The sequence below is a fragment of the Carettochelys insculpta genome, chromosome 2 (genome assembly GCF_033958435.1).
Source record: "Carettochelys insculpta isolate YL-2023 chromosome 2, ASM3395843v1, whole genome shotgun sequence".
In the NCBI taxonomy this organism is placed as follows: Eukaryota; Metazoa; Chordata; order Testudines; family Carettochelyidae; genus Carettochelys; species Carettochelys insculpta.
In genome coordinates this window covers 104,500,375-104,522,824 of record NC_134138.1, presented here as the reverse complement: position 1 = coordinate 104,522,824, position 22,450 = coordinate 104,500,375, and the positions used below count along the sequence as shown (strand labels likewise).

Sequence of the window (22,450 nt, the reverse complement as noted above, 5' to 3'; positions counted from 1 at the left end):
AAATTGCAGCAAAGGAGGTTTAGGTTGGACATTAGGAAAAAGTTCCTAACTGTCAGGGTGGTCAAGCAGTGGAATAAATTGCCAAGAGAGGTTGTGGAATCTCCATTGCTGGAGATATTTAAGAACTGGTTAGATGAATGTCTATCAAGGATGGTTTAGACAGTACTTGGTCCTGCCATTGGGGCAGGGGGCTAGACTCAATGGCCTCTCGAGGTCCCTTCCAGTCCTAGTATTCTATGATTCTATGATAAGAGTAAAGAGGACAACAGCACAGAATGTGGTAAGAGTCAATTAGCAGAGAAGCCATTGCACACAGAAATATCCTTTCTGGAAGTTAACATAAGAAATGTCATAGAGGGTAAGACCAAAAGTCCATCTAGCCCAGTACCCTGTCTTCTAACAGTGGCCAATGCCAGGTGTTTCAGAGGGAATGAACAGAACAAGGAATCATCCAATGATCCATGCCCAGTTGACCACTCCCAGTTTCTGTCAAACAGAAATTAAGGACACTTGCAATATTGGTTTGCATCCCTGATGCCCTGGCTAATAGCCATTGATACACCTTTCCCCTTGTACTGTGGTTCTCAAACTTCATTGCACAGTGACCCACTTCTGACAACAAGTTACTACTCACCCCAGGCTCCATTGGCCTGGGTGAGGTCAGAGAGGGCCACAGCCAAGCCCCATTGCTGTGGGTGCAGATGGAGCTCAGTTCCTGCTTCAGTCCTGGATCCTAGCAAATCTAATGCTGCTGGTGGTGACCCCATTGAAATGGGGTCCTAACCTACAGTTTAAGAACTGCTCTAAGGAATTTACATAGGGGCTTTACATAGGGCAACACTATTATAGTCTTGGCAAAATGTTCCAAGTTGATTGTGTGTTGTGTGAAGAAATACTACCTCATAAATTATTTTGTTAGTTTTTAAAGTGTTACATGACTGTTTTTTTGTTTTGTTTTGCTTTGTTTTGTTTTGATAGAGTACAGACTAACATAGCTATCTCTGTGACTATTCATTTCACTAAGAATAAGTAGTAAGACTGAATTCCTGTAAAAAGATTCCAGGGAAATTTAGGAATAGTATTTCAGACATGTATCATTCATAAAGGTTAATCTCTCTTTGGGTATGTAATTCATCCCCGGCTTTAAGAGCTTGGTTTAAAAAAAGGATACAAGCATTACTCCTAAGGGAGAAAGAAACATTGGGTAAGTGAAATCAATTAATGGAAAGCTCAGAGATGAGGTCAGCTGCTCATGTTCATCCAGCAAACTTGTTATTGCAATTAATCTAATTTCTTATGTCATCTGAAACTTAGAAGAGTTTACAAACCCATAAGTATCAAACAAACATCTGGCACACCACTAAACTTTGAGGATTTGCCATACTGTGGTTAATGTGCAGTTCTCTCTACCCTGTTTCTGCGCCATCCCATTGTTCTAATAAAGTCTAAACCCCCACTGGGTTCAGCTGCAGTTAAGAATGCTTAGCACCAGACAGGAGGCACTCAGAACTTTTATTGGAGGGCTACTCCTGCTCCTATTGATGTCTACAGCAAAAATCCAAAGAGATCGAGAATGGGAATATAGATAGAACAGGTTCACAATGTTAATAGGGGAGACTCTAACATGAAGACTGAAGGCCAGAGTCTTCTACCGTTCCTTCAACTCAGTAGCATCTGCTCAGGAATCTATAGGAGTAGGTGTAGCATAAGATGTCACTATGAATAACAGGGTAAATGTGTCTCAGCTGAAGACATTCATCAGCTATACAGGAGTTATTTCAAGATTTATAAAGCAACAGTGTTACAGAAATTTATTTAAAGAAATCCTTACTAGTGATGTTACTGGCACTTCTTGTTATCTGAACCAAAATAAACAGGGCATTTAGAGTCCACCATCCACATTACTCTTTGCACTTCATTCAACAGAAACAGTGAATCAAACTGATTAATTCCATTTTCATTTACTGTCATTTGTCTCATTCTCTTTTCCTGGCACAATACTCTCATGTTTGTTTACAGCACCAAATGGATGCTTATATTTTAAAGGTGGATTTCATTTAAATATTTTTAAAATCATGAAAACAGTCTGTTTTCAAATTTTAACCTTTGAAATGTTTGGCAGGGTGTCTCTATGACATTTACTTTTATGTATTCTATATATTAAAACTCTGTTGCTTGTTATATTGATAATCATGATCGGATTTATATATCCAAAGCATGGTCTGCTTTCTGCAGCTATTCGCTATTATTTAGAAAAAAAAATCCTAGACCTCAATTCCATTATTGGATGATAATGTCTCACTACAGAATACAGTGTCCTTAATGTTTATTAGGACAACACAAACACTTTTGTCCAAAATGCAACATTAATGTTGACTCAGAAATAAACTTTTTCTCCTACCTCACAATTCAAAAAGTGGAAAAGCAGCTATAGCACATACTTTCTTGAGATCAGACCTTGTTCCCTTAGTTACGCACATCTACTATGCCTCAGTTTTCAACCTAGATGCTTAGGAGACTTTTGCTCATTGTAACATGAGCACTGATCAGATATTTACAGACAAAATAGGAGAAATAAAATAGCCTGTAGCAGAAATAAAAACATACACATTTATCAAGGTATTAATTAATTTGCTTGTTCATGTTTTTGTAGACAGATTCTCTACTGTTTTTCATCTTGCACAGTTATTTTTCCACATGCAAAGTAAATGTAAAGTGTTGCTGTAATACAGTAGCTGCTACCCAACTCCCTCCTTGTCAGAAATCACCATTCTGTGGCACTCTACATCTGTTTTGCCCCTCTTGGATAATCCACCTTGCTCTCCCTTTAATATCTGAGGCCAATAGTAGCACCTGCATTCTCCACCATGTGTGATGCAATAGGGCTTATCATCATCTAAACAAGCACTCACTACCATGCCCTAGCAAGTCTTCCTTTTTCCCTTTCCCTCTGATAGGCCTTTATAGCCTCTCATGTAGCGCTCTCCCCTTTAACTGACTCAGTTGTGTCCACCTGTTCTAACATGGGGACACTGGGCCTAACCTAGTCTCATGAACCAACTGTCCTCTGACAGCTACCAAATCAGAATGGCAACACTTTTTGTCCCTCTTTTTGCAAAGGTGTAAATGGTTGCACTGCAAGGTCTGAGGCCATAAAGAATCAGGCCCTTGATGAGAAAGAGGAAATATTTATGTGCAGAAATAAATTAGAAAAAAAGTTCTGAAGTTGAGATCCCAAGTAATTTTGTTCTAATCCTGCAATAGCTAAAGATTAAAGTTTAAACAACAAAACTTTTTAAATGTGACCTATCCTTCCCTCAGGAGTTTAGTAACATTAACCACCATGCTGTGTTGCCAGTGCTTAGCATAGCTAACATGACACCAACTTAACCTTGACCCATGATAAGTAGTTCTGTCAGACCAGCACTTTGCACTCAGTCAAAATTCACTACAAATTGTTAGCTGTTCTTCAGAAAGTATCTGAACTTTCACTTAACCAGCTAGATTATTAGAAAGTAAAGAAAGTACTAGAACAAACTTTAATGCATGTAACGCAAAGTGTCTTGTATGGAGCATTAAGACTGCTGCAGGTCACTCAGAAACAGATGTTGAAACATCTAAGAGAAAATGTGAAGTCCCCCAGCTTCACAAAGCACAAATCAAAAGCAGATCATGCATGCACACTGACATATTTCTCGTTCTACAGTACCCACATATCTTTAATCCTGCCCTACGGAGTTCCTGTTACAAATGATATCAGTTCTCTGCCTCTTCAAAATCTCTTTCTAATGTCTTCATCTAACATGAGACAAGTTACACAGTGGAAAAGCAGATCTACCATGCACTGACAGTATATCTGATACTATCAAATATAAGGGAAATTATTTTAATCACACACAGAAAAAAATGTGTACAACCTTTTAATTAATAATGTATTCTTTTCTTACTGTGTGCTACCCAGAAGAGAGTCAATAAGGGCTAAAATTTGTTCCCAGCCATCAGCCCATATACATGACTCTACATGACTGTCAAGAGTTTGATGCCATAAACATATAGGTTTACACTAGCACACTACTTCAAAGTAGCCTATTTCGAAGTCAGGACATCGAAATAGGCTACTTCGACATGTATCATCTACATGTCCTCCAGGGCTGGTGCCATCGACGTTCCACGTCAAAGTAGCAACAGGGAACATCGAAAGGAGCCGCCCCAGAAGGAAATGTGGAACGTCCACACACACAAGCACTCCCCGTCGAAGTAAGGGGTCAGCAAAGCCCCAAGCCACTCTCTTAAAGGGTGCCTCCCAGACATACATGCCCTGCCCAGCATGAGATCCACAGAGCCGACAACCAGCTGCAGACCCTGTGCACACAGCATGGACCCCCAGCTGCAGCAGTAGCAGCCAGAAGCCCTGGGCTAAGGGGCTGCTGCACGTGGTGACCATAGAGCCTGGCAGGGGCTGGACAGAGCGTCTTTCAACCCCTCAGCTGATGGCCGCCATGGAGGGCCCCGCTATTTTGACGTAACGGGATGCAAATCATCTACACATGCCCTACTTTGACAATGGACATCGATGTAGGGTGCTATTCCTATCTTCAGATGGGAATAGCGATTTTGATGTCTCACCGCCCAACATCTATTTCAACGTCAAAATAGCACACGGTGTGTGTAGACGCGACGCGTGCTATTTCAACGTTGTGCTGGCTACTTCAAAGTAGCTGGCTAGTGTAGACACACCCATACTGTACAGCCACTTGTACAGCATTAAAAAAGCAGTAGGTATGCAAGCATGGCAGTCTTTTCACAGTGTACCCGAATGATTAATATGACTAATGACAACTCTTTTGGCTCCTCCCATAAAGTGTTTCCTTTAATGGAATTCAAGGATAGCTTGCAAACCTATTAGACATAGGTTTGGAGTGAATAAACCCTGGACACGCTTTATATTTCCTGCCTTCCCAATAAATGAAGAACCTTCATTTTTTCACATCAAGGAGAGAGCTAATGTGGCCCTAAGGAGGAATGACCATATAGCAGCATTTAGACTGTTTGGTCATTCCTCTATAGGGTCTCTTTAAAGAGCCTTGGGTTATTGTTTTGGAAAAGATCTTTTCTCTGATAACATAATTTACAGATATAACAGGAAAAGTTTGAAAATTTACTGTAATACAATAAAAACCATAAGGGCTGTCAGTTACTAGAGTTAAACCAGGATGCATTTGTCACAATAGTCTTTGTTCACTTTTTGTTTACACCAATCTAAATAAGGCCTCCTTTAATGCAGTCACTAGAGTTATGTCAATTTAAAAATCATTGTGACTATGGGGAGAATCAGGCCCAATGCATACATGGAGGCCTGTTCATATCTAATCAAGCAATACAAGATTGTGCTATTGACCAAAAGTTCAAAGCTGAAAGTTCTGTGATAGAAAATCTGGTTCAGACCCTTTTCTTCTAGTGAGTAGGGCAGGCTTGACACACTTTTTCATGTCATTTAACTTGCTTTATGCATTCACAGGAAATTAAAGCTAAGGTTATTTCATTTGCATATTACTACGTTTTCATAGTGTGTCACTTAAATATTTATCTTACTGTTGCCAAAAAAAAATCTCATGGATTAAAAAATAATTGGACATTGGGAGTATGACATGGTCTCCTGTAATAAGATGAGACTCCCACATTTCTCTCCCAGTTAGTGGGCAGTGTTGTTTCAAATTCAGTCTATCTTTTCATATCTAGAAGGCCTGGCCCTCGTGATATATCTTCAAATAATTTCCTGTAACGCCAATTAGGGTTGCCTATTGTAGGAGATCTGGTTGGATGACCCTTTGATAACACTATGCTTTGTCTTATTAGTTGTAACTCAAAACTTGGACATGTTGTGAACCTCAAGGAACTTTAATCTATTAACTAGGTTATAACAGGTCTGCTATAGTGCAGGCTCTAAATTTGGGGCCAGATTCTTGTTTGATATAAATCAGTGTAATGCCACCAATTTCAACTGAATTTGTGATGCTACACTAGCTGAGGATCTGCCCCACTGTATTCAGTGATCACCTGGATAGGGGGTTTGCAATGCACATGGGAGGTCACTGATGCATGAAACTACTGTCAGTCACTTGTTCGAGTGATTCTATACAGAGGTATAAGTTGTTTGGGTTTTGTACATACATGTATAAATATAGGTGTTAGATGTTGGGAAAACAGACTATTGTTGGCTGTGATGAACTCTTTTAGGTGCTCAATAAATCACTAGGAAAGTCTGTTACACTTGTTTTTTTTGAACAAAAAAAAATACTGGTAATGTTTCTTAGTGCACCCAAACAACTGACAGAAATTGTTCAGGGGGCACATGACTTAATGAATGTGAATGCAACATTATCTTGTATAAGCAATAAGAAGTCATGTGGCACCTTATAGACTAACAGATACTTTGGAACATAAGCTTTCACGAAAGCTTATGCTCCAAAATATCTGTTAGTCTATAAGGTGCCACAAGACTTCTTGTTGTTCTCGAAGCTACAGACTAAGACGGCTACCTCTCTGATAATTATTTTGTGTGATATTTGAAGGATATTTTATATTTGAAGGTACTAAAAATTCAGTGGCCTGTCAGACTGTTCATCCTGTTTTATCATAAGGTAGAGGCAAGCATCACTAAGGGTCATCATGTGGTACTTCTTGGCATTTTAACTACAGATGCCCATTTTAGGAGCCTGCCGGTGAAGTTGTGAGGTGACATTTCATGCATATTTAAAGGGGTGTCTTAGTTTAATCCTACAATCAAATGTGTGTACCCTCAAAATTTTAGAGAGCGGAATTCTGGTGTTGGTTTAAGGAGGCTGGGCCAAAGTAACCAAAAAAGACCTGTAACACATCTGGGGTGACAGCAGCAGGTCAGATTTTCTCAGGATTCCTCTTCCTCAAAGTAAGGTTCTTTCTTCCTCAAAGGATGTGTCTAAACTAGCCCCCAACTCGAAGGGGCATGGTAATTAGGGTGTTGGGAGATTACTAATGAAGCTCTGTGGTGCATATGAAGCACTTCATTAGGCTAAATCTTCCCCATGGCAACTATGAAGTGGGCAACTTTGAAGTGCCAGCTTGCATGTAGCTGCGGATCAGCTGTGAGTACTTCGATGTGCCCACACTATTTCAAAGTCCCTATACTCCTCAAAACTCAAAGTTCTTTAAATATTTAAAGTTTCCTCCGCTATAATAACTTGCTCACTTCTCACCACCAGCAGAGTGCGGCTGGTTCTTCAGTTCCTCAGGCCCTCAGGTGGGAGCATGAGTATGGTGTTATACTAAGCAGGTGCAATTGTATAGTCAAACTACATTTACGTAACTGACCGGGGAGATCAAATCTGTGTGTGATCATCACCTGAGACATCTGATTGTGTGAGATTCCACTACAGACTGTAATACAAATTGGGTTGCTATTATATGGCTCACAGTGTACATGTGATTGCTGGAAATCCCAAGACATATCTCTGGACACAGATCTCTTTTAGCTGTTAATATCTGGATACTTTTGCACCCTGAAATAGGACCTGCCATCTAGATATAGCCTGTGATAATCTTCTCATCATGACCAATGGACAGCAAACATCTCTCACTTTGATTCATGAGCCGTGTCTACACGTGCACGCTACTTCGAAGTAGCAGCACTAACTTCAAAATAGCGCCCGTCATGGCTACATGTGTTGGGCGCTATTTCGATGTTAACATCGACGTTAGGCGGCAAGACGTCGAAGCTGCTAACCCCATGAGGGGATGGGAATAGCACCCTACTTTGACGTTGAACGTCGAAGTAGGGACCGTGTAGTCATTGCACGTCCCGCAACTTCGAAATAGCGGGGTCCGCTATGGCAGCCATCAGCTGAGGGGTTGAGAGACACTCTCTCTCCAGCCCCTGCGGGGCTCTATGGTCACCGTGTGCAGCAGCCCTTAGCCCAGGGCTTCTGGCTGCTGCTGCTGCAGCTGGGGATCCATGCTGCAGGCACAGGGTCTGCAACCAGTTGTCGGCTCTGTGTATCTTGTGCTGTTTAGTGCAACTGTGTCTGGGAGGGGCCCTTTAAGGGAGCGGCTTGCTGTTGAGTCCGCCCTGTGACCCTGTCTGCAGCTGTGCCTGGCACCCTTATTTCGATGTGTGCTACTTTGGCGTGTAGACGTTCCCTCGCAGCGCCTATTTCAATGTGGAGCTGCGCAACGTTGATGTTGAACGTCGACGTTGCCAGCCCTGGAGGACGTGTAGACGTTATTCATCGAAATAGCCTATTTCGATGTCGCCACATCGAAATAGGCTACTTCGATGTAGGCTTCACATGTAGACGTAGCCATGGAGTGCTACATGTACTTGTGGGACTAAATAATTATTGGTAAGATTGATTAGTTTTATTTATATTTACTAATCTACTAAAAGACTCTTAAGACCATCTATTGAGGTAAATGGCAAAAGTTAACTAATTTCAGCATCAACTGAATTAAGGTCTTTAAAAATACAATAATTTAAAAGCACTGGTTTGAGTTAAGGACAGGAAAAATAGATAACACGTTTCTTTGCATTCAGTGAATGCACATTGAATTTGTTGGATGGTTTGAATGTGTAAAGAACACACATAACAGGTCTCCTTCATAAAACTTAGCATTTATAAAGTCCTTTACATTTCAGGGTATCTCTGGGTTTTAGGGCAAAATGTTGCAAGAGCAGTGTTAAAAAACACAAAGCCTTCCTTCTGTAAACTACATTAGAAAAAGAAAAAAAGTTACCTGCTTCATACCAGCATGGGAGGGGGGGATGGAACCCTAATGTAGTGCTGATTAAAATGGTGAAAATGAAAAACTAGATATGAGGAGGGTACCTGTGTTGTTAATAGGCAGTTAGAGCAGTCTGCTATATGCATTTATTAAATTGCTCAGCATTATTTTAGGAATTTATTCTTCAGGTCCTTCCTGGACAGGTCATCCCCACACTCACATTCCATCTAGGACGCTACCATTTCAAGTAATGGACAAAAGGAATATCTTTGTTTTGTTACACCACACTTTCAAAATACGAACAAAACAAACAAAATCTCCATGCATTTAAGGTTCTATTTTTCACTGCACCCAAATAGTTTTCACAGGGAAATTAAGATCACAAATCTATCAGTTAGTTTCACGTTCTAAATCGGAAACATTCCTTCTGATTACACAACTTCCTGCTAACAGCAACTGAAATTAGTGTGAGTAGCAAACTAAAACAATACTATTCCCCTGAGACTAAAATTTCTACAGTGTTGAGTGAGGTTTAGAAAATGACCCAAAAAGTACCGTTTACTGAAGCTTTGAATTTATGTTTGCAGAAACAGTGGAAGCCTTCAACATTCCATATTTATAGTAACTCACTCAGGTTTTTTTAATTATTAATAAAGGTAGTTTAACATTCTTGTACTATACAAATTTTATTTTAATTTTTACCACATTATATTAAATGAGCATATTTTAGACATACAGAACAAGATATGTCTAAATATGTTGTAAAAATTAAAAAAATCTCAGTAATAGTTAAATAGAAAGTAAAAGGAATACTTTTAAGCACAATTTAATCACACACTCAAAATGCTTTCCTTTTTTCGATTGATTTACTTCTCTAATAGATTTAACACCTCCTTCCATCCACAGCCTCCTGGGTGAAAACTGCACGCACACTGATCTGCAGAAAGATACAAAACTTAACCCAGTAAAACCACAAGACTATTAAAATCCCTTACCCTCTGGGCTTGCTGGACTGCTCTTGCTGCTCAATGCTACAGACGCATGTATCAACAGAATTTCCTGCATCCTTTTCTGATCTGCACAGTACTGGGGTCTCGACCAACAGGATTGTTTCCAGCATTAAAACCACTCCACAGTAATTTGAAAAATAGATTCCAATTGGTCAGTCTGTATCAAAACCAATACCACAACTTTTTTTTTGAATGCAGTCATCCCCTACATGTACACACATACAAACGCATGCACACACAGCTTATTGTTCTTAACAGACACTTTTCATAGATAATTATTGCTCCTTTCTTCTACTGTATATTAGGTCCTGATCATGCAAAGATTTATGCATGGGCTTAACTTTATGCACTATTGACTTTAAAGGGACTACTCACAGCAAACAAGTCTTTATAGGACATGAGTGAAACCCTGCATGTGTGAGTGTGTGCACGCATGTATGTAAACATTAAACATTGCTGGGCAAGTGATAAGCTTCCCTCCCCCCACCCCCATGTATCTCTGCCACATTTTGCATACTAGTTTAATATATGAAATAGGGATGGCCACAGAACACAACAAAAGACTTGTGATTTTTAAATTGTGAAGCTGAAAATGTGTGAGCAAACTTCCAAAATGCAAATAAAAATACAGACCCTGACAGAAAAGGATAATTTCTTTGACATTAAATAAATATTACAACACACAAACAATACATTGCTAGTGCATGCAAGAAAAAAAAATATTTCTTCCATGGACTATAAAGCTACGTCTACCCTACAGAGATCTTTCGAAAGAAGCCCTTCTGGACGATCTCTTCTGAAAAAACTTCTTTCGAAAAGAGTGCATCCACACACAAAAGAGCAGATCAAAAGAGCGATCTGCTCTTTCAAAAGAAAGAGTCCACACAGCCCCAACTCTTTCAAAAGAATGGGATGGGGATTGACAAATAAGGCCCCACGGCTGTTTCTACACATGCCACTTTCTCCAAAAGTGGCATGCTAATAAATGGCCCAAAATATGCTTATGAAGTGCAGATGCAAATTCCCTGTGCCTCATTAGCATAAGGCCACATAATTTGGAGTCCGGCAGGCAGTCTCCCAGACTCCAAAACAACAGGTAGAAGCACTGCGCCCAGGGGGGTTGGTCTTCCGGAAAGAAATCCTCCTTCTGGAGGCCCCTTCTTCCCGAAAATTTTGAAAGAACACTTTTTGTGTGCAGATGTTCCACGGGATCTTTTGAAAGAGCCTTCTTCTTTCAAAAAAAAAAAAGTCTTTCAAAAGAACTTGCTAGTGTAGATGCAGCCTAAAAGAATGCAATTTTGTAATATTGGGGATATACATATAAGGCAAGATTGAAACACTTTGGCTTGTCCATAATAGAGATCTGCAAAGGTGCTGCATGCTACCACTGTGGAACTTCTTAAGAGTCATTGGCTACGTCTACTCTAGCCAAAAACTTCGAAATGGCCATGCAAATGGCCATTTCGAAATTTACTAATGAAGCGCTGAAATACATATTCAGCACCTCATTAGCATACAGTGGCCGCGGCACTTCGAAATTGACGCGGCTCGCCCCCGTGCGGCTTGTCCAGACGGGGCTCCTTTTCGAAAGGACCCAGGCTACTTCAAAGTACTCTTATTCCTATCTGCTCATAGGAATAAGGAGACTTCGAAGTAGGCGGGGTCCTTTCAAAAAGGAGGCTCATCTGGACAACCCGTGCAGCGGTGAGCTGCGTCAATTTCGAAGTGCCATAGCTGCCCACATGCTAATGAAGCGCTTCATTAGTAAACTTCAAAATGGCCATTTGCATGGCCATTTTGAAGTTTTTGGCTAGTGTGGACACGGCCATTGTGTTAGATGTCCTCAACTGATATCATGGCTCCATGGAAATCAGTGAAGCCCTGATAAGCTATACCATCTAAAGTCCTGGCCCCATGAGTCAACTTCACTCATAATGCTTCTATATAGAAATGCAATCTGGAGCATTCTCCCCATATGTATTTTGGATATGTGCTTCCTGTTTGTTTCTAACAATAGCAATTCTTCCTAAGAAGCTTCCCCTTAGTGCAACACCCAGAAAAGAACACAGCCAGGATTTCAGGCTCATACTTTTTGGGTACAACCACCTCAAATAACTCAAAGGAACTTGGTCTTCAGAGAGCAGCTGCTTGGCACTTTCCAAATATTAGTTCACATCTAAATGTTTCAAAATTGGCATCTCAAAGAATTTAGAAATCCCCAAAATCATTAGTGATTTTTGAAAACATTTGCTAGGTGAAACAATATACTCTCATAAAAACCTCAGGCAAACCACCTGACTTCGGTGCTGCATTCCTCCTTCCCGACCTCAGGCACCGACAGCTTGCTGTAGGGTTCAGATCTTAATATTTAAGGAATCAAACTATTTTCAAACACATAAATCATAACACATTAGGTACTTTATACACTGTATTGCATTCTCTGGAGAAAATTCAGACTTCTGGTTTACAACAGTGGAAAGCTAAGGTAACCACATACCTCTGTCAGACTAAAACACACATGGAGACATGATTTTCTTCATTGTGTTGCTCCTTCTTGCATCCCCTCAGCTCCCTTCAATCACCACAAATATGCATCTTCTGCCCCCTGGACATATGGTGGATTCTTGATCCCCTGAAGTCTTCAAATCAATAGCAGTAACAAAAATACCTGTCTCTTATAATAGTGCTTTTCACAGTATATCTCAAAGCAGCTTATTATCCCTGACTGTGTCTACACTTTCATTCCTCTTTCGAAAGAGGTAGGCAAATGAGGTAAATTGAAAATGCAAATGAGGTACAAATGTGCATATCTGAGACCTCATTTTCGTATTCCTATTTTGATATCGCTTCTTTTGGAAGAAGAAAGCCAGTATACACACTGCTCTTTCGAAAGCAAACCCCATCTTCAAAAGAATTCTTCTCCCATAAAACATTTTTCTGAGAAAGTGGCATGTGTAGAAACAGCCTAGGTGGGAAAACCGAGGCACAGATGTGAAGTGAGTTTCCCTGAACAGGCTAGTGGCAGAACTGGAAATAAAACCTGGGCCTCTTGATTCCCAGTCCAGTGCTTTGTACAAACCAAGACAGGTCACCACTGTCAGAGATATGCTCCTGCTCAAACCGGAAGTTATAGACTTAATGGAGGATTCACTGGGTGAAGTTCCATGGCTGACATCATGCTGGCAGTCAGGACTCCCTTTATTTCTAGTACATTCTTGGACGTATGTCAAATTATTCTTCCTTGCCAGCCTCAGGGCAAATCATTCTAGTCAATCCATACAGGAGGATTAACGGAATGTGAAGAACAAAATTCTGAAGCCCTAAATGCTGATATCCATTCCCAGGGTGTTACAAAGGGAAAGAGTCAATTCAGCCAAGGATTATTAAAGCCAGTGAAAAGAATTATTTAATGGGTCTCAGAGGAGCAAGCTCAGTCACATTTTTCTCAAAACAACAAAAGTCAACATCCACTGAATTGATATAATTTCTGGGCCAGCCTCAAGTATTGAATTTAATTGTATCCCATTCAATTCAAAAGAAACCAAAACTATGCAGTTCAAGCACAGGGCATAATAAATTAGAGTATACACTTTACTACCTAAAGTAGAAGAAAAGAACATATAGCATGGCCATAAGACCAACATTTTAACCTTTTGGGCAATCCCTATACAATAGTCTCTCAAGGTCAAAATAGTCTTTTTTGGTCAAAATTATTACTCTAATTACTTTTCATGAGGCTACCTGGGTACTGGGGCCTGTTTGTAATCACACAGTGGTTTTATAGTAGTAATACCTCTCAGAAGTTACTCCTGATTTAATACAGGTCTAACTGACATCAAAATTATCTCAACATCTAATTGACAGAAATAGTCAGAGTCAGTAGTTACAAGCAAGTGGATAGCAATGCAATTTTTTTTAGTATCTTTCTTTTTCAAAAAAATAATAATCCATAAGAAAGACATTTTAATGCCTTTTAAAAGCCTGAACATTTTTACTGTAACTCACTTAGATCAAAATGAAAAAGCAGTCATGTAGCACTTTAAAGACTAACAAAATAAATTATTAGGTGATGAGCTTTTGTGGAGCACACTTATTTCAGATCTGGAAATAGACTAGACTACACTGGAATAGACTAGAAGAAGGGGGTCTGCCCCCAGAAAGCTCATCGCCTAATAAATTATTTTATTAGTCTTTAAAGTGCTACATGACTGCTTTTCTGTTTTGTGAAGATACTGTTAGCAGGAGGCATGTGAGGGGGAAGGTAGCCCGGGTAACATAGGGTTAATAACAGCTTAAAGTTTTGTTTGTTAGGAAAGCCTCCCAGATGCACGGAAATAGCTCTGGTTGGTAAGGGCTTTCAGAGACTGTTTGTGAGAGAAATGAGGATGTAAAAAGAGACTGTTTGGAAGGGGGGAAACTAAGGGAAGTGGAAAAGGGTACAAATATGCTTGCCTTGTCTGCTGTTAGGTGTGCAGGCTTTGTGGAATATATCCCCCTGCACCCTATTTTGGTATACCAAATAAAGCACTTAGGTTAATCTCTTCCACTCTCGGTGTGTTATTGGGCCAGCGTTGCACACCACGCACGAACTGCCACTGTGCCACCTCGGGAGGAGGCAACAATACAGACTAACACGGCTACCTCTCTGCGACTATTCACTTAGCCCACTCACTCCCTTCAGCAATTTCAAAAGGAAACATTTGTTCAGAGTACAGTTCCAATGGATCTAGACAAAGGTCCTCAGAATGAATAGATCTAGCTTCTGGTGTAGTCTCAGGCATCCAAAGGTGATATTACGGAATATTCACAAGGGCCTCTTGCTAACTTCTCTCAGATTTTTAGGGTTACAGGATGATTCCAGCCCAGAGTATTGATACAAATTTGGAACATCCCACAGTTACTACAGGAATGTTTAGATACAGAGATTTGTTTGGGCTCATTGTGGTTGCCCCCTGAACAATGTTTACATTTTGACTTGAGTTTCCTCAAGATTAAAGACTGTTAACTTTCAGCAGCCCCTAAGGGTTCTTACAATAGCTAGATATGTCCAGGGCAAAAGAACCCAGACCAGCTCACCCCATGCCACATTCCCATTTCACCAGAAGATGGAGAAGGAATTGTTTTGGTGGCACTATAGTATCTAAAGATCCTAGTAAAAAACAGAGATCCTCCCGTCTCTGGCAGTGTGCTCTCTAGTCGGCTTTGCACAAGTGAAAGAGGGAGAGCTGATCAACACTATCAGTGCTGCAGCATTTTGCAAACTCTTTAAACACATTTAATATACTAAGCACAAGACAGTGAAGAATCAGACCCAGGGCATAAATTGGGCAGTTAGGACCAACTTGAAATAACAATGCAGCTCTTTGCACTCTATATTTCAGTGAAGCACTGACTCAGAACCAGCAAGATTGTGATGGTCACAAAAAAGCCATTATAATTTCAACAGGAGAGACACAGGGCTTTTGTGGATGGGAGGTATACTTTTCTCATTTATTAACACAGACACTAGGGCTGTTTCCACACTTGCCACTTTCTCCAAAAGTCATATGCTGATAAACAGCCCAAAATATGCTAATGAGGCATGTATGTAAATTGAAGACACCTCATTAGCATAAGGTCGCATGATTTGGAGTCCAGAGGACTGTCTTCTGGACTCCAAAACAGTGTGTAGAAGTGCGGCCCCCAGGGGGGTCTTCCGGAAGGAGGACTTCCTTCCTGAAGAACCCCCAGGGGCTGTGCTTCGACATTCCATTTTGGAGTCTGGAAGACTTCCGGACTCCAAACACGTGACCTTATGCTAATGAGGCATTGGGAATTTACATACATGCCTCATTAGCATATTTCGGGCTGTTTATTAGCATGCCACTTTTGTGTAGAAACAACCTAGGAGTGTAGCCTAGCATCGTTTCTAAAATCAATAAGGGAAATAAGGACAGAAAAACTAAAGCCTTCTCTCTGATTTGAATAACTTTGTGTGGCTTTGGATCAGTTTAAACCCCAATATTATTTAACATAGTTTCTTTTCTATGACAGATTATTTCTGACAAAAAAAGAAAAGTGAAACAGCCAGTCCATCAAAACCAAGCAAACAAAATCCTTTACCTATCGCTTATTCCTAACAGGACTCTAATAAGTCTAGTTATTAATTAGTTCTCAGGGATTAAAAGTTTAAAGCAGGCTATTATGAACTTATATGAATAAATATAGTAGGATTTATGTAAATAATAATATTTATTCATATAACTCTGCCACTCTTACTTGGCTTTAAAATTTATACCTGATAATTATTGATGTTATGTACTCAGAAATTACCTCATATATTTTAAGTGAAACAATACTAAGGCAACTGCAATCAAAACAATGCACTACTCTGATCAGTCTGAGTCTGCATGGAAGACAACAGCCCTTGACAGACTCCTAAACACCAGAGACATGCTGTCCACAGGACAGTTCGGTGTGGCCACCCTAGACCCTGTGCTTTCAGGGACCCCATGGCGGCCACCACAACTGCTTTATGGAATGGGGCAGTCCCCCCATGTTAGCTGCAGGGCCCAGGGGGGTTATGTGGGGGTGGGTGCCCAGCGTAGGTCAGCAGTGAGGGCTGGGCATCTCGCACTCCCCATAGTGATGGGAACTGCAAGAAGGCTGCTGTGCTCCACCACCTTCTCCCAGCTGGGGGATTCCACTTCACTGCAACAGTGGGAAGTGGAACACACCAGCCACAGCCTGCTCTGCTCCCTTGAGTGATGCAGGGGTCAGGGGAGCTAGCTGGAACTGGGGCACTTTGCTTCCCACCACTGCAGTGAAGTGGGGTGACCTCGCAGGGAGATGGCAGCAGAGCAGAGCAAATAAGCTACTGGGTATCTCCCTTTGGTGAGGCTCCAGCTGCTGCATTGAGTGCAGTGGGGCCCAAAACTTGCTGCCACCCTGCACAGGACCCCTGGGAATCCCCAGGTCACGTTTCTTAGGAGAGGGGGCTTCAGGAAGAATTGCAGGGGGCAGAAAGAGGCAGGATGGGGGACGGGGCCTAGAGGAGTTGCCCCATGCCCCATTCCCAAGGTACAACATTACTAAACATTCTGGCTGTGGCCCTGTCAAAAGGGACATGTAAATTACAGTCATTCAAAAATGAAATGAGTCACTGATGTGAATATTCAGCCCTTCATTTGCATAATGGCAGCCACCCGGCCCATCCAAAGTGCTGATTTTGAACTAAAAGTAGCCATGTAGCTGGGGTTCCTTAAAAAGGGTGCCTCACGTAAGTCAAATTTCAGGCAGCTTTCCTGGCCCCAGCAAGCCAAGAACCAGGCAAAAGCTTGGCTCCCAGGTCCCTTCTGCTTTCAGAGCTGGGAAACTCTGAAAGCAGAAGCAGCAGCCCTGGTCAGTTTCCCCATACCAGTCAGTGGCAACAACTGAGAGTGGCAACAACTGACAGCCTGACTCTTGGCTGCTGCCACTGACAGGAGCAGGGAAACCACTCCTGTTAGAGGTGGGGAGAGTCAGGCTGCCACTCCTGACAAGAGTGGTTTCTCCACTCCTGTCAGGGGTGGCAGCAGTTCCTATCAGTGGCAGCATCTCGACTGGTGGTCCGTGCTGGTCAGTTTCCCCCTCCTCTGAGCGGCAGGGATCTGGCACCAGGCACCAGCTCCTCACCACTCAGAGTCCCCTTAACCCGAGATACGTGCAATTCAAGTGCACATATCTTGGCAATCTACTGTACAATGAAATCAAAATTCAGCACAATATTACTGATTTATAAATAAAAACAAAAGAAAAGTTCTAAATTGTTCAAATGGAATTGATACTCTATTGATTGCTCTACAGAATCCATTTTAGCTAAGTGGTCAAGATGAGAAAATTATTTCATTTTAACCTGTAGTTTAAATATTTTCAATGTTTAAATGCTAGAGGTAGTCCACAGCTGAAGGTAATTTCTATTCCAAAAGTAATAAGACTCTGGTGCTAAGTGAAATACTAATATCTATTGCAAATGAAACAGCAAAAACGTGCATCTGAAGAACTGGGTCTTTGTCCACGAAATCTTATGCTCCAAAATATCTGTTAGTCTACAAGGTGCCACAGGACTTGTTGTTTTAGCAAAAACTAGAAGTTAATTTGCTATGTGTTACAGTGAATTCAACAAGTTCACATCATGCGTGGTAAACCTGGAGATTTAAAATAATCTGATTTATGTTTGAGTTTAATTTTTTTAAATAAGCATTCCTTCTGATTTTTTTTTATTCTTACCATGGCATAACTTGGATCTTTGCAATCTCTTTCACAGTTATTGATAAACATAAAAAACAGCAGCTGAGCAGTGAGGCTTGACAATGCATTTTTATTCAAATATCCTGCAATTATAATGACACAATATGTACAAGTATAACACCATAGAATGTAAACTCAAAAGCCTGATTTAGGAATTCATTGTACAGCTGCCAGCTGGAGGCCAGCCCTCAGCTGGCATTAATTGTTGTAGCTCCATTGAAATACTTCTACAAACTCCTGCTGAAGTCATTAAGAAGTCTGGGTTCCCGAGAATCCAAGATTGGACCTTAGTTCTTGAATTCTGACCTGCAATTTCTACAAATTATCTTCAATGGCTTTGTGTTTGGTGCTTTAATGCTGAAATTATGTTCATAAATCCCTTTGTGAATCTAGCCCTCCAACTTTTTTTGCTTTAATTAAAAACTAAGAACATTTTAAAAATGCCAGAAACCTGAACAAAACTTCTAATTTCAGAGGAAATTACATGCTGCATTCCACCTAAAATTTATTAATTTATTTTTTTTGTATATTTTGAGTTGCCAAAAATTTCAATTTAGGGTTAACTAAACACCCTTTTCATGTGTATTTTTCACAATTGAAGTGAATCACACAATCAGCTATCCACTCAGCTCTAATTATAACCAGGATCTTGACCACTTGTTCCTAATACATATCCCATCAAGAATGAGCAGAAATGTTTTAATTACATTTGAGTTGTAATACTTAAACTTTGCTGCTGCTAAAATGTTCAGTTTCAGTTATATCTATGTATGTATTTCTGTTGATCGAGCTCTTGTGCAACAGGCCTGACAGCTACCACAGGCCAGTGGGCAAAGTGTGTGTGTGTGGGGAGGAGATTGCTACACCCCCCCAGAAAGGGCTGGACCTCAGATGTAAGAGATAGGCCCATCTGCTCATAGGAATAAGGGGACTTCGAAGTAGCCGGGGTCCTTTCGAAAAGGAGCCCTGTCTAGATGAGCTGCGCGGTGGTGAGCCACGTCAATTTCGAAGTGCCGCGGCCGCCCACGTGCTAATGAGGCACTGAATATGTATTTCAGCACTTCATTAGTAAACTTCAAAATGGTCGTTTGCATGGCCATTTCGAAGTTTTTGCCTAGTGTAGACGTAGCCATAGGGCCAAGGGCAGCCAGCCCTTAGTGCCACCTTGAGCACAACTCTGGCCCCCTCACACCCGAGCCCTCAAAAGCCACACAGAGCAGTGGAGTGATGCTACTGTGGCAGCAGTGGTGGCTGGGAACTCTCTGCGCCTTTGAAGCCCACCAGCGGGCCTGCTCTTGTGTAATGTTGTTACTTGCTTTTAGTGTTACCACATTGCTGGAGTGTGTAAAGTACATAAAGTATGAACAGTGCTTTGAGATAATTTTGGACAAAAGAAGCTATGAGGACATAAGAACAGTCATACTGTGTTGGACCAATGGTCCATCTAACCCAGTATCCTGTCTTCCAACAGTGGCCAATGTCAAGTGGTCAGTGCTTCAAAGGTAATCCACTGAACAGGTAATTATTAACTGATCTACACCCAGTCATCCACTTCCAGCTTACGGCAACTACAGGCTAGGAATACCCAGAGCATGGGGTGTCATCCCTGGCCATCTTGGCTAATATCCATTGATGGACAGATTCTTCTATGAACTTCATCGTTTTTAAAAACTTTTTAATACTTTTGGCTTTCACAATATCCCTTGGCAACAATTTCCACAGGCTGGGTGTGTGCTGTATGAAGAAGTACTTCCTTTTGTTTTGTTTTTCTTAAACCTGCTGCCTATTTATTTCATTGAACACCCCCTGGTTTTTGCATTATGTGAAGGCATAAAGGTGACTTGCCTATTCACTTTTTCCACGTCATTCATGATTTTCTAGACCTCTAACATATCAACCCTCGGACATCTCTTTTCCAAGATGAAAAGTCACAATCTTTTTAATCTCTTCTCAAATGGAAGACATTGCATACCCTTAAATATTTTTCTTAGTTTTTTTTTAATATTTCCAATGCCAGTGTATCTTTTCTGACATGAAGTGATCAGAATTATGCACAGTATTTGAAGTGTGGAAGTACTATGGATTTATACAGTGGCATTATATTTTCTGTTGTCTTATTTCCCACTTTCCTAATGGCTCCTAACATTCTCCTAGCTTTTTCAACTACCACTGCGTATTGAGTGGATGTTTTCAGAGAACTGTCCATAGTGACTTCAAGATCTGTTCCTTGAATGGGAATAGGAATTTTAGATCCCATCATTTTGTATTTATAGTTGGGATTATGTTTTCCAATGTACATTATTTTGTATTTACCAACATTGAATTTCATCTGCCATTTTGTTTCTGAATCTCTGTTTTGTGAGATACCTTTGTAATTCTTTACAGTTTGTTTTGGAGCTATCTTAAATAGCTTTGTATCATCCAAAAATTAGACACATCACTATTTACCCCTTATTCCAGATCATTTCTGAATATTTTGAACAGTATTGGTGCCAGTATAGACCCATGGGGGACACCATTGTTTATGTCCTTCTTCTAAGAAAACTGACCATTTATTCCCTTTGTTTCCTGTGTTTTAACCAGTTTGTGATCTATGTGAGTGCCTTCCCTCATCCCATTATTGCTTACTTTTATATAAATGTAAGACATTATTAAAGAAGCCAAAAGCACATAGTGATATAAAGGAATCTGTCTGCAAAGATAACTATACTTCTCGACTGGCACCCTCTCATCTGGCAATATCTGTAATCTGGTGTGAGTTTAGTTTGCTGAACTATCACTTATGATGGGTGTTGCCAAGTTTCCCAAGGACCTATAAAGTTTGTTTACAGCCCCCCTGCCCTGGCTTTCAGTGTTCTGTGCTGTTATTTAGTTGTAATTTACCCCTAAATGTCTTCTAAGAGCCCGGTAAGCAGTGGAAGTGTTGGTTATGTGGCTAGGTAATATTGACCTCCTATGGTCCAGCAAATTCTCTCATTTGGCACCTGTCAGGTCCCAAGGGTGCCAGACTGGAAAGAAGTCTGTATGGTCATTCTGGACTATTTTTATGAAGTGTTGGTAACCTTGAGACAGTATACAATCAAAATTATATTACATAAAGGCAGATTAGCAAAGAGGGGGCAATTATACCACCCCTTTGGGGATCTTTTGCTGTATATTCTAACAATATCCTTTTCAAAACAACCTGAAAATATAAAAAAAATATAGCAAAATCTCCCAAGGATTCCCTAAACTACAAACAGACATCCATGGCTGGCCTCTGACAACTCAGGCTCATGAGGATCAGGTTAAGGGTCTATTTAATTGCAATGCCGAGTATGGCTTGGATCCTAAATTCTAGAACCCTGCAAAATGAGAAGATCCTAAAGCTTACAATGAAACAGCCCCACAGCCAGAGTCCTGGGAATCAGAATCAGCTGGCCCAGGCCAGCCAGTGTTCTTTCTTTGTGATGTAAACATACCTCACTGTGTTCCCTGCAAATAATCCTCTCCAGGAGAGATGTATGGGGGCTGTATATTTGGAGGATGGCGAAATTTCCCAACATTGCAGCAATCTGGAGAGCGAATCTGGTGAGGTACAGAGCAATAGCTTCACCTGCCATCAAAGATCCATTAGCTGGATCCTCAAATAGCTGCACAGTGCCCCCATGGGGCATGATTAAATTCTGGCTAAGCTGGTAGAAGAAAATCAAAGAGTTTTGGGGGGAAAGTTTCACAGACCACATCCTCTCTTCTGTTCCCTATAACTCACAGTTTTGCTAGCAGAACCTTCCAGAGCTCTTTCCACTGACCTTCCAGCAATGGGGGCTGCAGAGGGTACAAAGGGAGCGTGGGGAAGTATTCCTCTGGAAGTGCCAATCCCTTATTTTATACATATGGGCATTAAATGTGCTTTGGAAAGGCTCCTCTGGCTACATGCATGGAAGGGTTCTCGAAGTCCACGTGACATTTAAACTACAAAAAAAAAAGTAACTGGGGAGTGATGGGTCAAGTTATTATTTCAATTTTATTTATGAAACAGAAATCACTGTTTCCCTTCCAGGTGTAAGATATGGGTGTGAGCTAATGGAGAACAGACTAAAGCCAGAAGCACGACTGAATGATTTTAAATCACTTCATATCTCTGCCTAAAAATATATGTTTGCTAATGCACACATGCCTGTGATATTTGGCTGCAATGCTTGCAGAAATGATAAAAGAAAATCATTAAGGGAGAAAATACAAGTGTCAACAATAAGGCGTTTTGTCTCTTTACACAAATGGCTTGCAAGTGTGAAATCACATTAGTGTTTCCTTGAACACAATTATGAGTATAAATCTTTCAAGCATGGGTGCATTTCATTCAATTATGCTTTGTATATCTTCAGTCTCAATTGCTTAATCCCTTTTAATGCACATACATAACCCTCATTAAC

At 40.8% G+C, this 22,450-nt stretch overlaps 1 protein-coding gene across 2 annotated transcripts in view; it reads right to left on the bottom strand.

Moving 5' to 3' along the window:
* Window positions 1-9,829, bottom strand: part of CCDC102B (coiled-coil domain containing 102B) — a 306,869-nt gene extending 297,040 nt beyond the window's left edge. For both annotated transcript variants that reach the window (XM_074985854.1, XM_074985855.1), the window contains exon 1: window positions 9,753-9,829. The gene's annotated coding sequence lies outside the window, so the exon portion shown is untranslated. The remainder of the gene's footprint in view (window positions 1-9,752) is intronic.
* Window positions 9,830-22,450: the final 12,621 nt, after the last annotated feature.